Consider the following 17,048-nt stretch of genomic DNA (forward strand, 5'->3'; position numbering starts at 1 on the left):
GTGTCAAATCAAAAACTTGAAAGATAGTCGAATATTTCCTTCAGCTGGGAGTTTAAACTCTTCCTTCTGAGCTTCTGCTCTAGGTCTATCTTGTGCTGCCTCTCTTTCACACACACACACACACACACACACACACACACTCTTGACCTCTCCTCACCATCTCGAAGCCAGCCATGTATTCTCATTTGTTTCACTCATCTCCTCCACCCAACTTGCTGCTTTTTCTTGGCTAAAAGTAAACATAATTTCTTTCATCCTTTAAGAGCTTTGAGATGTTTTGACAAAGGGTTATTTTCTATCTCTGTTTCTATAAAGTTTATGTCTTGTGCATTTTTGAATATTGAAGGATTAAAAAATGATGCATACTTCTGTGCTTATAACAACTAAGAATGGTTTTTGATGCAATTATAATGACTAATTCAAATAAAAAGCTTCAGAAAAGCTTTTATTTCTAAGCAATCACTTCCAGTGTTGTCAGATTCACAGTCAAATATAACAACTCAACTCTCTTCCTCTTAGCAAAATGTGCCAATTTTTTCTTCTGAAAAGATTTCCTTCTACTGCTAAATCCTTTAGTCTCATAATACTAAATATACCAAGATTACTATCTAATTATTCTGACTGACATATTTCTCCCTTCTGGGAAATGAGACAAATAGTACTACCTTTTAAAAACTCATTTCTGACACAATGCCTTCAAGGAACATGTGGTGATGTTTATCACAGAATATAAGATCTAGATTTCATTTAAGATTGTTCCCATTTGAAACATAATGATGGGAGTATCAAAGAATAAACAGTAAAAGCAACAGGCAGCTACAAATTTTTGTTTGCTAACAAATTTATCCAAATTGTGGAGTTGACAAAGAAAAAGGCAGGTAAATAAAAAGCCATGAGGATCTCATCATGTTGCAATTATGAGAGCTACATAGTTCCTTTAATATAAAATGGAAGCAAAAATAAATATAAAAGTGCAATCACCAAGTCAAAATTCCCTTAAAATTCCCCACATCTTACATGCAGACTGAGTAGACTGATTTGTAATTTTTTTAAATGGAGACACAACCTTCCTTTCCTTTTTAAAATGTATACACACTTGCGAGAAGTAATACATTGATTTAAATTCACATGAAGTTATAGAAGACTGACAGTAGATCCCTTCCTGAGACCAGGTTTTAAAAGAGGCAAGATGATGGAAATCTGAAAAGAAAAGGGAGAAAGAGATCAAGGAGCAAGAGGCTGGCCTTAAATAGGAATCTGATCTCCTTCAGAAAGTTCTTTACAATCAATCCTGAAATTCCATGTAACTGCCACCATCTATCGCATCAACTTTAACACTCTTTCCTTATTTGTCTCCCAGGATAACAACCCATCCCTTTTCTTAGATTAGGATGTTTTTCCATTCTTTGAATGTCTAACCTCCCATTGCTTTAAAAGCACTTTTTCTGATATGCTCACTACATAACCTAAAAAAGATACTTTAAAAAACGAATTCTAGGTCATAGCAGAGGGAGCAGGAACCAGAGCTGAAAGCACCGATTTTATAAATCCCTGACTTCCGTGTACCTTTTTATTAACATTTTAACAGACGTGTATTGAATCACTACTTATGCTACGTTTTAATTCTTGCAAACTTTAAAAAGAAAAAATCCATTAAGGGAGCTATTGAAGAGGCTATCAAATATTGACAGGCTCCACTCTTCACCCTAGGATAACCCTGCGTTTCTGCTGGCCTTTTGAGAGCCGAACGTCACTGTGCCCCAGAAAAAGGCTTGACGCATTAATAAAATACAAGCTTTGGTGATGTCCTGAAGAAAACTTGATTCTTCTACATGTCAAAGCTGGGCCTCGTTTTGAAATCAGAGCAGATGGAGGAGCAAAGAGGAAGGAGAAGTTGCGTACTCCTGAAGTGAAGCCACACACACTGAATCTGAGTCTTTGAAGCTTGTCAGCAGTTCTTAACAAAGACAGATTTCAAAACATTATTCAAGTACCTTTAATGCTGAGCTGAAAAACTCAACTTGTCTAGGATACTAATTCTTAACAGCACAGACGGTCACTGTACCTGGTGGAGGAAACAGAAATACCTGGATACACCATAATCCTATGCTTTCTTTCTCAGTCAATTGAAACTGTTTTCTGGAGTCATTAGTGGCCGTGGTAACCCAATGCCTCCTCTCCCAACCCCATCAGGGTTTTGTCCCTACAGTCTTTTAGTCTCCTTAATTTTTTTTTTTTCCCCTGCATGTGGCACCAGGGGGCCTCCTTTTCTTAGCCAAACCCTCTTTACAAAGCTTTAAGGATAGACTCCATCCGGGTTTTCCTCTGACTTCACTTTCTCTCATTTTAACTATAGGCATGGCCTGAGGCTGACTCCTCAATTCACACTGCTTCTTTCCTTCTCTTTTGTCCCTTAGAAATTAAATCCAATCTGGCCTGCAGCAGAACTACAAAGGAGGAAGACTGTTTCCAGCAGCCAAATCCTCCATCTCAGTAGTCAGTGATGGGTGCCTTTTAGCATCTTGCTTGAAACAGATTTTAAATTCAAAATGTAGCTTTTCTTGGAATACCATAGGCACCCTCAAACTGAGGGCCTTTGCTCTGTCTCTTTCTTTGGCCTGGAATGCTATTCCCTCTGGGGACTGGCTCACTCTTTGACCTCCCTCAAATCTTCAGCCTCCCCTGACCATCCTCTGTAATATCACGATCTGCTACCCTTCTCCCTCTTGGCTGTCCTTACTGTGCTCAAATTGGTGTTTTCCTATAACAGCTGCAACTTCTGACATGTATATACCTTACTGATTATATTTATTAGTTTTTTTAAAATTATTGTTTTATCCTTATAAAATATATGCTCTATTTTGTTCACTGATTGGTCCAGAACAGTGACCAGCACTTAGTAGGTGATTAATCAGTATTACTCTAATTGAGTTGAGAAACTTCCCTATGCTATCCACTTCTTTTTTTCTTTTTACTGCCAACAGCCTCATCCAGGTTTCCTCTCATGGTAATTAGCTAATTAGCATGCTAATTACATTTCCTATTCCCCTCTTTTTAATCCATCTCCTTTACTGTTGGCTGATTTTCTTCTTCAAAACTCACATTTATCTTCTCATTATCCTTCTCAGAAACCTTGACTGTATGACCAAGTCCACATTCTTCTGGAACTTGAGGCCCTGCCCACATGAGAACCAACCCCATCCAAACTCATCTATGCCCACACCTCAAATGACTCTAGTCAAGCTGGTATTGGTTTTGTTCATTAAAGAAACATTTGTGGACCTCCGACTCCTAGACCCTATGTTGCATAAAACAAAGTTCAGTCAGTTCAGGCAACTGAGCTAGAAGAATATAAGTTTAAACAAAAGCATTTATGCTGCAGGGAGGAAGCCAGTTCTGGCTCCAAGTTGAACTGTTTCTTTGACTTTCTTTTCTTTACTTTTATTATAATCATACAGAATGGCCTGCCTCGGAGAATCCTGCCCCTCGGCCTGACTGTTAAACTAAAGTGCCTTTGTTCAGAACCCAGTCCACCCCACCTGTGGATGGCAGGAAGGAAGAAATGAACACATTCCCTGCCTGAGGTATGCCATTCTCAGAGACATTTGCAAGATTAATGGCGTTTTTACTTGGCTTCCTTACCTCCCCTCATCTCTAATTTCTAAAAGAATCTGACATCCAGACTCCAAGAAGATGGTTATTTTCACGGGCTAAGCCTGCTTATCTTCTCGGTCTGCTGGCTCCCTGGTTAAAATCTCTTCCTTGCCTCAGCACCTCATCTCTCGGATTCACTGACCTGTCATAGGGCGAGCAGAGTGAGCTTGGACTCACTAACATTTGCGTTAAAGAAGAAACTGAGTCCTCAGAAGACATACATGTGGCCGACATCAGTACACGATGTCCCCATCACTGAAATGCCTCTCCTCTGCCTTTCCTGATTTGGGGAAACAAGTCATACCTATTCGTAAAGATTTAATTTCAATGTACTCTGTGATGGATGCCTTTTAAATGCCATCATATCTTTGACTAAACACACTCAATAAATGCTTTGTCCTTCCACAAATATTCTAAAGTTTCTTTCCTTGCCTTTCTTCTCATCTAAAGAAAACACTAATTTAGACTCACAGACTTCAAGAAATAGCTTTTATGGTTGCTGGGGGGAAGGATGAGGGGAAGGAATAGTTAGGGATGGGCATGTACACACTGCTATATTTAAATGGATAACCAACCAACAAGGACCTACTGTATAGCACAGGAACTCTGCTCAATGTTATGTGATAGCCTGGATGGGAGAGGAGTCTGGGGGAGAATGGATACATGTATATGCACGGCTGAGTTCCTTTGTGGATCACCTGAAACTATCACAACACTGACTGTTAATCAGCTCTGCTGCTGCTGCTGCTAAGTTGCTTCAGTCGTGTCCGACTCTGTGCGACCCCATAGACGGCAGCCCAGCAGGCTTCCCTGTCCCTGGGATTCTCCAGGCAAGAATACTGGAGTGGGTTGCCATTTCCTTCTCTAATACCTCAATACAAAATAAAAAGTCTAACAAAAAGAAACACTGATTTCTAGACTCCATAGGACTCTCCCATCCCAAAGTGCTTCTCCCATGAGTGCTTCTCTGTGCCTCAGAACCTGGATCCAAAATGGGAAGAGAAGCTTGGAAAGGGATCTGAACCTCTAGGGAAGGGGTGAAGGGCTTGCACTGTGGATTGCTGAGAAAGCTGCTGTCCCCAAATGGTGCAATCTTTTTACAGCCATCTCTAAGCACTTCAAGGTCTCACCACTTCTCCTCTTGACATGAAGGTTGTTAAGATGATGAAGTTTGTGGTTTCTGCAGCACTATGCTACCCCACTGTTAGGGGAAGCACACTGACTGAAACCGCCCACCCTGGTCAGGCACCATAGAAACCATCTGCATGAATTGTTTTACGACAGGAGGTCCTGGTAAGGAATACGGAATTAATAAGCCACCACCAACCAGAAGAGTTCAGGAAGAGTCAAAAGGAGACACCACATGCCCAACCACCTCCCAGAATCCTCCTCTCTGGCATCCATCTTGGCTGAACAAGGTGTGCACCACCAGGAAGGACTCTGAGTCAGAATGATTGGCTAAAGACAACCCAGAAACTAACCCCATCACCATAAAACCTGAGACTGTGAGCCATGTGGCAGAGCTGTTCTCCTGGCTTCCCTTACCCTACTGCTCTCCACCTGTGTGCCCTTTCCCAATAAAATCTCTTGCTTTGTCAGCACATGTGTCTCCTCGGACAATTCATTTCCGAGTGTTAAACAAGAGCCCATTTCGGGTTCTGGAAGGGGTCCCCCTTCCTGTCACACTGCCACTAATGCTTCTGAGGTTCTTGATCCAGAATGCTCTCCTAAATTATCCTCCTCATGTTACTCCTTCCTGCTTCTGAATGTCTACGCTATTTACTATGATATATATATACATTAAACAATCTAGAACTTGACATTATTTGTCTTGAGTTTTGGGAGTTTTGGGGGGGAAGGGTGCCATATATTGATCATTGTGGAAATTCTTAAAGGCATAAATTATCTTTCCCACAATAGTAGTTGCCAAACTTTGCTAATCAGTAAGGCCATCAATAGCATATTCTTTTAAAAATCAGATTCCAAGACCCAGACTCCAATCTGCAAAAATTGCAGCACTTGTCTAGATTCTAAGGAATTCATATTTTCAGAAAGCTCCCCAAATAACTGTTATAATCAGCCAGCTATGGGTATCCCTGTTATATATATATAAATTTTCCTTGGGATAGATAGTAGCATAATCTCAAAGCACCTTGTGACCTGAAAATTATTTACTCTTTAACTATTAAAAATTCATGACCAAAGCCTCTGATTTCTACATAGTATTGTTTCACCTAGGTTTCAGATTCTAGTACTGATTTTGTGAGCACCATGTAATATTTTAAAAATTTTAGAATTCAAAACACCTAAAATTTCATCACATATACATACATATTTTATATGGGAACAGCCATTCCAAGCACATATTTGTAGATTCTAAGTTTTCTTTAACATAATATTATGTTAAATACTTTGTAAATGTCATCATTCTTCAAAGTAGTAAAAATAATATTCCACTGAGATAAAGGCACTAATTAACTTAATACCCCACTTTTGGTTTTCGTTATCATTCCCCTATAATTTTAAATATTTTTTAATTGATACCTGTGAAATAAACAATTCATTGATATAATTGAATTATATTTTATCTATTTAGAAATACTTACTATATTAACAAAATATACATATCACTCTTTTTTAAAATGTTCTAATACTTGAACAGTTTTTGTCCAGGTTGTTTTCTTATTTTTGAACTTTTAAGACAATCCTTCATAAATGACACTACTGAAAGTCAGTCTCTGTAAGAGACTGACTCTGTAAAGTCAGAATCCGTACATTCTTGGGGTTCCTATATTCTTGCCCTAATTTCCCTATTATCCTGTTTTCAGGGGGTACTTTCTAACATCAGCCACACTACAGGGAGGAAAACTGTAAATATTATAGTACAGATTCAGTGTTTTTAAAAACAGGGCTTATAGGTCCCTTATTGAAGAAGACTCTTGAGATTCCCCTGGAAAGCAAGGAGATCAAACCAGTCAATCATAAAGAAAATCAATCCTGAATATTCACTGAAGGACTGATGCTGAAGCTCCAATACTTTGGTCACCTGATGAGAAGAGCAGACTCATTAGAAAAGACTCTGATGCTGGGAAAGATTGAAGGCAAGAGGAGAAGGGGATGACAGAGGACAAGATGCTTGGGTGGCATCACTGACTCAATGGACGTGAGTTTGAGCAAGCTCTGGAAGATGGTGAAGGACAGGGAAGCCTGGCCTGCCACAGTCCATGGGATCACAAAAAGTCGGACATGACTGAGCAACTGAATGACAATGATAATAGAGTATCCTGGAATACTTGTTAAAAGTGAGGAATCCTGGACGCATCAAATTACTCAGACATTTAGGTTTGGAGTCTGAGAGAAAGAAATTTAAATAAGAACTCCACGTTATTTTTATGCACACTAAAGTTTGAAAAAAGTCTTCTATACACCACTATATCAATGACTTTTCCATCTAGATTTAAGATATACCCAGTGCCAACAGACCTCTTATTCTACTTCTTTATGAAATTTGTGTGTGTGTATTATATATATATGTGTATATATATGTGTGTATATATATATATATATATATATATATATATAAATTCTGTGATCACTAACACAAAATAGTTCTCTTTCCTTCCCACCTGGGGCCTCCTGTAGTAGAGTGCACCTTTTTATATCTTCACATTTCTGTCACTGTTCAGATTCTGTTTTGTACATAAAAGCTGCTCATACCTATTAGTTCTTTAACTTTTAAACCAGATCTATACTCCATTAAATAGGTTAGTCTTGAATACTACAGGAAACTATTTACATGATCTAAAGTAATTTCCTTATTTTTTTCCTTAAATTAGAATCCTCATTTAAGTGTCTTCAAGACTTTGTTAATAGATTCCTACAGTATTTAATATAGGGCTATCTACATAATAACAATATAGGGTCACTGAAATTCTGTAATATGTCAGATGACAAAGACTCTCTTCCTTGACCAAATCTGGGTGAGGATTCTCTGAATCCTCTTCTCAACTAGGCTCTGACCTTGGGGTCTCTCCTTGGTCTGCTTAGTTCAATTCTAGCAAGAATTCTGCTGAGTCAGTTTAGGGACTCTTCCTATGGTATCTTTCATATTAGATCAGCTTCCACACACACACACACACAAACACACACATACACACACCCATATCTTCTCTCCCTGACCTGCCTTCAGCAAGAATCCTGTTGAGTCAGCCTAGCAAGAATTCTTCTGGCCTTGGTAATTTTCCATCCATCCACTGATCCCCACTTTGCTCCTAGGCTATAAATCTCCCACTGTCCTTGTTGTATTGAAGGTGAGCCATTTCTCTTTCTCTTGCAGCAAAACTTCATTGCTATAGTCCCTCCTGAATAAAGTCTTCCCTACTGTCTTTAACAAGTGTCATGCATTTCTGTCCTTCACCCAGGCACCGTGCCATATTTCAGACAGAAAAATGAAAGAGTAGTATTTACACAGGAGAAAGTCACATCCTAGTATGGAAGTCCATCTCATCAGAAGTGTTTACCAAGTAGTACAATCAAATCTAAAGCATGCAGTTGGCATACAGAAAAACAAACAAACAAACAAACTGTAACTTAAAAGGACTAAAAAGAATCTTTCTTGTGGCTATATCTGCATGGCTGAATTTAACAGGATAGAAAAATTAAGAGTGCCTAATTTGATGTGGCCTGTATAAACACTGTTATTCATGTCAAAAAACTAGCTATAAATAACATCAAGCATGGTCTATTTTCATGTTGGATCCATAGAATACTCATATTTCATTTTTTGAAACAAAAATCTCTTTGATATACTCTGTATATGTTCATTTTGATGGTGTATTTTTAGAAAAGTCTTTGCCCACTATGACCTCTTTCTATCATGGAGAATAAAAGGTATACACAGACACAGGCGGATAAACCCTTAGGTGTACACACACGCTTATCTCATAAAAATGCATGACCACAGTGGATATTGCCAGGGGGAAGTTCAGATTCTTAATCAATGTCATTACCAAGTAAATGCCAAAGAAATTTCTAGTGGCTAAATATCCAGAGTTTTCTGGGCAGTCACAATTTCCTTATAAATTAATTAAATTAAAAAAACCTAAGACAATGAGAAAACACTACATAATCACTTGAATGGCTAAAATTTTAACACTGACAACACCATATGCTGGTAAGGATGTGGAGCAACAGGAACCCTCCTGCATACTGAACGCAAAATTATACAGCCACTTTGGAAGGCAGTTTAGAGATTTCTTATAGAACAAAACATACTTAAACCATATGATGTAGGACTCACACATCTTGGCATATACCCAAATCAACTGAAAACTTATGTCCACATAGAACTTTGCAGATAAATGTTCATAGGAGCTTTTTTTTCATAACTGTCAAACTTGGAAATAACCAAGATGTCCTTTAGTAAGCTACGGAAAACCAAACTGTGGTACATCTGTACAATGAATATTACTCAGCAATATAGAGAAATGAGCTGTCCAGCTACAAATAGACATGGAGGGGCCATAAAGCATATTGCTAAGAGAAAGAAGCCAGTCTGAAAAGGCTGTCTGCTGTATGGCATTCCTGAAAAGGCAAAGCTGTGGAGGCAGTAAACCAAAGGCGGCCAGGATTTCAGTGAGGGGAGAGAAGGGCCAAGAGGGGAAGCACATGGAATTTTCAGAGAAGTGAAGATATTCTATTTGATACACTAACAATGAAAATGTGTCATTATGCATTTTTCAAACCCACAGAATGCACAATACAGAGAGTGAGCCTTTATGCAACATGTTAAAAGAAAAATGTATCAATATTGGTTCCTATCAATCGCAGAAATTGTACCATACCAATAAAAGATGTTAATAATGGAACAAATTATGTGTGCTTTTCAGGGAGGATATGTAGGAGGAGCTCATTGCAGTTTTCAATTAATTTTTCTGTAAAACTAAAACTGCTCTAATAAAAATCTGTTAATCACTTAAAAAAAGAGCAAACTCTAAGACACAGAGGTTATAAAACCAAAGCAAAGCAAACCAAAGGTCCTGCTTCTACTGACAGAATTGTGACCAAAGGGTATTTATGCCCATCATTCATGGAAATAACACTGGACATCTCAGCTGTTACCTCTTAACCTTGAGGTGGTAACCGTGGTGGTACATGCGACAACACTGGCATAAGGCATAAAAGCAGCACCAGAGTAGCCGAGTCCCATCAGCCTGTATCCTCTAATTCTGCAATATTCGGTCTGGGTTTGAGTCAGGCCCCAAATCCGTCAAATGCTTACTCAGTTTCTTTTGAATGAGATAACCTAATTTTACCCAGACCAGACCAAATACGGAAGGGAGGACTAAAACTCTACAGTTACCTCAGGCTGCAGGGGCTCCTTCTATCCCTGGAGGAATATTTTGTCTTCTGTAAACTTGCCCAGATCCCTAGGAGAACAAGGAGTTCTGTGAAAACTGATGTGCCTATGTGGGTCCTCCAAAAGAGGACTTCTTTATCATTGTACAGATGGACATGGAAGGAAAACACTTGTTCAAGTGTCGTGATATAAAACACTGGGCAATCTTTAGGGAAAATGAACTTCATAGGAAAATTTAGAATGCAAAGGATCATTTTTTTTCCCTCTATGAAAAGCTTCTCTAAATCCACATTCTGATCACGGGGACATATAAAAAGCTGGGGATACACTTCAGAGTTTTCAAAAAAGCAGCATCTGTTGCTCCCCAGCAGAGCTCTTCTACACAGTGGTTTACAGATTTACTGAGATTCCATCCCTTCAGATGCTCCGGGGCTCAGCACCAGTTGTCTCTGGGAATGAGCAGCCTCTGCAGAGTACCACAGGGACATTACCATTTTCTGTGTGCCTGCAAGAAGGAAAAGGCCAAGAAGCACCACAAGAGAGAATCTTTGCTAACGATATTTTAATCCAAAGTGGCCAGATTGGTGCTTTGCAATTCCCACTGTGTCTACGTATCATCCAACTTCAAACATGAAGATAATATCTGCCAAGGAATTATTTCTGCACATACTCCACATGAAAGGTATAAAGCATGACCGACAACAAAGCTATAAATAAATTAGGAGCATCTTTAATACTTCTGATAATATAGCCGAATTTTACACCACGGTTTCATTAATTTTCGAAGGTTACAAAAACCAAAAGTAGAAATTAGTTATTACCTTATAATGGAAACTTCTGCACTCGCCTCAAGGTAAAGCGACGGTGTCCTCAGGCAATCCCTCCTCCCCAGGACTCAGCAGTTCTTGAAGTGTCTCTACCAGGTCTAAAGGGAAAGAAAAATAGATAAATAATCTTCTAGGTGCACTTCAGCTAACACTCATACTCTGTTTCAGGTTATTCAGATTCTCTTTTTGCCATTTCATGAAATTTCCACATATCTTGCATCAAACTCTCTTGTACAAAATCGCACCCTTTACAGAAGACATAATTTGACTGTGGGAATTTTCTTCCTTTGAATCAATAATCTCATCCATCTTTGAAAGGATGCCTTCTTTATCGAATGTAATACCATATTAACTCTTTTTCAGCAACTACTAGACTTACTTTCCCTAGATCACAATTTTATACTTTTTGGTCTCCTTAGTAACAGCAAATGTTTCTACAAGAGAAGTTGAAAATTGTTAGACTTCTACAAGTCCTGTCTGTAGCTTTGCTAAGGCTGTTTTATTGCTTTACTCTGCTGTGAAATAAACTAACACATTTTGCTCCCTAATCTCCTACGTCTAATTTTTTTTTCTGACCTAAAAATCCTTACCAGAGCCTTAAGTATCCCATCAAGTCTATAATAATACTGACTTGAGCCAGTGAAAAAGTATGCTCTGCCAGCATGTTCTATAAGATAGCCTTCCATCACCACAAAGTTTCAGACATTCTTTTTTGGAACCAGCAAAGAAAATAAGCTGGCTTTGGCAGTCAATCATGGACTGCTCTAATTCGATGAATCCATTTTCTACAGGCTTTACTTGGCAAGCTCTTCCCACTGCCTGCAAAGTGACTAGTTCTTTGTAAACCTCCTTTGCAATTCTACATACCTTCTATATCCCCAAATGCTATATGTTATTGAAAATATATTTTAAAGAAGAACTTTTAGAGGAAATATCTACTTTTGGAGATTTTTTTCCTTTTTTTAACTTAAAAGTTTATTGAAATATAGTTGATTTACAATATTGTGTTAATTTCTGCTGTACAGCAGAGTGAATCAGTTATACATACATACATATATATATTCTTTTTCATATTATTTTCCTTCTACGACCTGTCGCACACATGTTGGTTACTCACAGAACTGTCTTGAAGATAAGGGAAACCAATGGTTACTGCTGTGTAGAGCGTAGAGGAGTCAGGAAGAAGGGCTATGTTCCTAGCTCTGAAAATTAGGATTATTTAGGTTATTTATTATAATATAATAAGTTCCATGTTATTTATTAGTATATTGTAATAGTATATATTACATACATATATTATTTACATAATAGATTATTAACATTGGAGTTATTTAGATTATTACTGATGGGTTTCACTTTTCAAATGGAGGTTCATAGTACAAAGTTATAAATTGAGTGGTACTTCTGAACTCTACATGTAAGAATCTTGTTCTCTATATTTTTGGAATTCTTAAGAGCAAATGGTTAGAGACTGGGGAAGATAGGGCCAGTAAAACTTCCAAGAAGAGACACAGAATAGTTTTTTAAATAATATTGTCCTTCCTTATTACTCTTACTATCACAGACACAAAAAAAGCACATACTTCATGGTTACATTTAAATGAAGTTCTAGAAAGGACAGAAAAGAGGTCTGTAGTAATAATCAGAACAGTGGTTATGAGAGATTAACTGGAAAGTAGCAGGAGGGAACTTTCTAGAATAATGTGAAATCTATATATTTGGTGGAGATAGTGGTTATATGAGTAAATAGATGTGAAAAACAAGAAAAACAACTATGAAGCCATGTCTATAAAATCTACATTTTATTATAAGTAAATTATACCTCCATTTAAAAATTGGACTCAAATAGATCTCTAGATTTTGCAGTGATTTTGAATCAGAGAGTTTTTAAGAAGGAGTCACTACCTCTTTCCTGGTCAGCAAAAAACATTACATCCTTTCTTTCACTCAAGTATCCACTCAACAAAGATTTATTAAGCACAAATATATCCAGAGCTAACACAATGGCAGTGAGTTAGAGAAAAGAATGGCTAGCAAAATAGACACTGCTCCTATTATGGAGTTTAAAAGTCTGTCACCAGAAAACAGAAAATTAAAATGCACAAAAACAAGCAGCTATGGCTGTGGCATTGAGGGAAAGCCCCATGTTTTAACAAAGGACTTGCATCAAAACAGAATGAAGTATTTTATGCTAAATCCCAAGCTAATCTGAGCTGAAAATATTGGTGTGCGCTGAGTCATTAAAAGCTGTTAGAGCAATCAGACCAAAGCAAACCAACTAACATTTTTTTCTATTAATCCAACTCTATATATTCTTAAAGCTACTGAATCAAAACATCAAAACACTTTTCACATCAAATTTCATTTTGACATTCAATGTTTTTTTTAACAAACAAAATTTAGGTCTTGCACACCCTAGGGCATCTTATATATACAGCTGTCCATGAGGATAACATGGTGTTAAATAACTCTCTTTCCCATGAGCAAATCCCAGCTGGGAAGACAGGTGCATCTACTTCTGGTGACTATTGCCAGTGAGGGATTTACAAGCTCTCCTAACAAGGAGTATTATGCATATTCACACGAAACCCAAGCTTGTGACCGGTGCGGTACTTGATATACAAAGTACAACCAAGAATAGATCAGCATTCCAATATAAAATGTTATCAGGTCAACACAGCTCCCTCCCCAAACAATTTTAAATGAAGTCCCTTTATGGGCAATCCAATTTTTGAATCATACAAAAATTTTCCTTAGCCTAACTGGTATAAAAAAATCTCCTCATTCCTTTTTATTAAAGGTTTTCTAACCTGTTTGTCCCAAATTCTTTCCAAAATGGGAGGAGCTGTTTATAAGATGAAAAGATACAATTAAAAAGTAGAAAAAAAAAAACAAAACCATGAACCATATAAGTTACTGAATTTCTAAGCTTCTAAGGAGGCTATACTACTTATTGTATGAAACCGTCTAGAAGAAAATCAACGTGATTTTTTTTCCAAAGACTGCTTTAAGAGAAAACAAAGCCTCCCAGGTGGCTCAGTGGTAAAGAATGCGCCTGCCAATTCAAGGAGACACAGGTTAGATCCCCGGGTCAGGAAGATACCCTGAAGAAAGTGACCATTAAAACCCTACGGTAACCGGGACACTGGATAACTATCTCAATTGTGACAGCCATGTCACGTATCTTCAGAAAATATTGCCAGATTGCTGTCGAAACTGTGGATAGACACTTTAATTACTTCCTTACTCTCATCGGTGATAAACTAAAAAGAAATGCTCTACTGCTGAAAAGGAACAACAGTTCCTGTTTCTGTAAGTTTAGCCTATTTAATATTTAAGAACTGTGTATATTTTGCCCAATAATACATTGTTTTTAAATCCTACATTTCATTTTTATTCCTCAAACAGTTGATAGCACAATGAAGCGTTTTCCTAGCATTTTAGTGTAGTTTTTTCCCTCCACTTTTCTAATTTTCAGTCTCCAATCTCCCTTGAGTTTTGGTTTCTATGCCTTGCTTTTGCCAGGGGGAATATCAGCTCTCTGTGTTCCCACTTCCTTAGTAGTTCTTTGGTATTCACTCTTACTCTAAGAAACACTTTAGGGTAAAATGTGGTATGTGAGCATGGGAGGTTTGAAGGAAACAAAATTCTGGCATTTAAGACTTTCTTATTCTCCATTCATTGGATACATAACTGTGGTGCAAAATCCTAGATGATGTCTAATGGTTTTTGCATTGCCACAGCTTCCTTCACTCTCAAAGATGTCACATAATGACATTTAGTCTGCAAGCCTGTATCCAGTGATAAGACAAGGTTTTCCTGTGTCCCCAGAGCAAATTTTAACAGCTCCACATTTAACAAATCTATTAAACCCTAAAATCTATCTAGCAGTAGTGAAACATCTTGAGAGAGGAAGTAAAATCTTTAGAACTAGTGACTTAGGACAGAATTTTTCCAGAGGTTCAATTTTAGGCATTAGCTCTACTGTGTATGTGTACTTCAGATAAGCTCCAAAGTAAGTAATCAGCTCCCAGTATGTGCCTGTCACTGTGCAAGGAACCAAGGACACATGAATAAAACATGGCTCTTTTGCTAAAGAGGCTTGTAGCCTAGCCAAGGAAGGTAAGGGGGCATAAACACATTACAAGGTAAGTTAGTGCCATTTAGGCTTCCCCTGGTGGCTCAGATGGTAAAGAATCTGCCTGCAATGCATAGCCCGGGGTTCGATCCCAGGGTCGGGAAAATCCCCTGGAGAAGGGAATGGCAACCCACTCTACTATTTTTGCCTAGTTTTGTCCATGGAGAATTCCATGGACAGAGAAGCCTGGTAGACTACAGCCCATGGAGTTGCAGAGAGTTGGATACGACTAAGTGAATAACACACACACACACGTGCCAAATGGAAACACACAACTAGGGGAAAAAAAATGTAGGTTGGACACTCAATTTCCCAGATTAGGTGGGAAGTACTATGATGTGTAAATCTTTTTTTTAATATTTGTGCTGAGTATAATATTCAGGTTGAATTTTCTCAAAAATGCACATGCCAAGAGGCTTATTATGATATTTTATGAAATAACATATATAACATTCTCAGTGCAGTATCTGATATGGAACAATTGTGAAGGAAGGGAGGGAGGGAGGGAATGTTAAACACTCCTACTGTGAATTTGACTTATCATTATAACTCTTTTGGGTAAATCTTTCATGTGTAAAACATCTGGGATTAGTTATCACAGTTCTCATTCCCCTAGAAGACATCTAACTCATTCAAACAGGTTGCTGGGTGTTATATCTGAGGGAAAGCTGTATATTCCGCTAAGACTAATGCTCACGTGGCTCACCTATCAGCCATTTGAGGGAGTGCTCAAGAGACAGATGAGCAGAGGAGAACTTCAGGCTTTTTAGCAAGGTCCATGAATAGGTCTGCATATCTGTCTTAGATATATGGGGTGGACGAATTGTGAAAGACTCAAATGAATCAAAAGAAGACCGGGTATCTTTAATGCAAAGGAGGCATTTACCAAGTATATCCTTTTTGGTTATCTGATTTTTTAAATGGCAATTTGAACTAGTTTACAACGATGTAAATTACAGATAACTCATAGAAGTTAAAGCAGCACTTATGCAAGGATATGCAAATTCCTTCTACTGGAGGGAAAATTCCTCTCCTCATACCAACTCTATGTAAAAATGCCAGTTTTGGATCTATCTGTAGATTCATTTCAACACTCCTGACCCAACTATGCACCTCTGGTGTTCTGAACTCTCTGCTGAATCAGTTGATAACATCTTATTAGTTTCCTCATTAATAATGGAGTCAAATAAAATTTTCAAGTTATTTTCATATTTGTATAAAAATCTTGAGTTTGCTTTTAAACATTACATTTTAATAATATATTTATAATATTTGTATTTTGATTTTCCATAATAATAAAAGAAATAATGCAAGTGCTTTCTGGGTCTTCTGGACCACACTACCTTATCACCATGTGCTCTCATATGAACCTAGTGTTCATGTCTGTAAACACAATCATTTGGGCATCAAGAAGTATTAATAGGAACACAGACAAAAAAGGACAACGATGACACTGCACGGAATTTCCACAAAATAGGGAGAATGGTCACTAAATAGGGAGAACTGTCACTATACTACACTGGATTGTACACGAGAATCTGTACATTAGCAAGCCCATGTCTTCTTCACATGGTGAACAGACATTTCATGTCCACAAAACGCCACCTCTACATTAAAAAACAATATTGTGACATTGAATTTCTCATATTTAGAAATTTGTTTGCATTCATTTGTAACTATGTTTTGTAAGAAGTATAAGCATAAGGTATTTATGCCTGGCTTTATGTTTGCATATTTTTAAGTAACACTGAAAAAAAAATGATTTAATGCCAGGGTTCACATAGAAGATTTTTGTGCTTCTTTTTGTTTTTCCTTAAAAAAGACTTTATAGGTTATATAAGTTTAAGAAACACTGGCCGACAACATTGTGGAAAATGTATATTTCAAATTTTGCATTTGTGGAAATTTAGTATAAAGCTTTGGTGTCCTGAAAGAGATTATTTCAATCTCATGATCAACTTTAATTCTTCCTGACTTTCCATCAGACCATATACTATAAGAATAAAGAACGCTCAAAATAAATGTCATTATTTTTTAAATCTAGTCCTAATGAAACTTTCAAAGTTCCCCT

At 37.6% G+C, this 17,048-nt stretch overlaps 1 protein-coding gene across 7 annotated transcripts in view; it reads right to left on the bottom strand.

Annotated features, from left to right (window-relative positions):
- The window catches only part of B3GALT1 (beta-1,3-galactosyltransferase 1), a 630,044-nt gene that overhangs the window by 411,166 nt on the left and 201,830 nt on the right, over nucleotides 1–17,048 (bottom strand). For 4 of the 7 annotated variants that reach the window (XM_010801945.4, XM_059878166.1, XM_059878156.1 and 1 more), the window contains exons 2-3: nucleotides 10,834–10,937; nucleotides 10,016–10,082 (exon numbers count right to left, since the gene is read on the bottom strand). The gene's annotated coding sequence lies outside the window, so the exon portion shown is untranslated. The other 3 variants (XM_010801942.4, XM_059878161.1, XM_024980284.2) reach the window with 2 other exon arrangements.

This window comes from Bos taurus, chromosome 2 (assembly GCF_002263795.3).
Source record: "Bos taurus isolate L1 Dominette 01449 registration number 42190680 breed Hereford chromosome 2, ARS-UCD2.0, whole genome shotgun sequence".
NCBI classification, from domain to species: Eukaryota; Metazoa; Chordata; class Mammalia; order Artiodactyla; family Bovidae; genus Bos; species Bos taurus.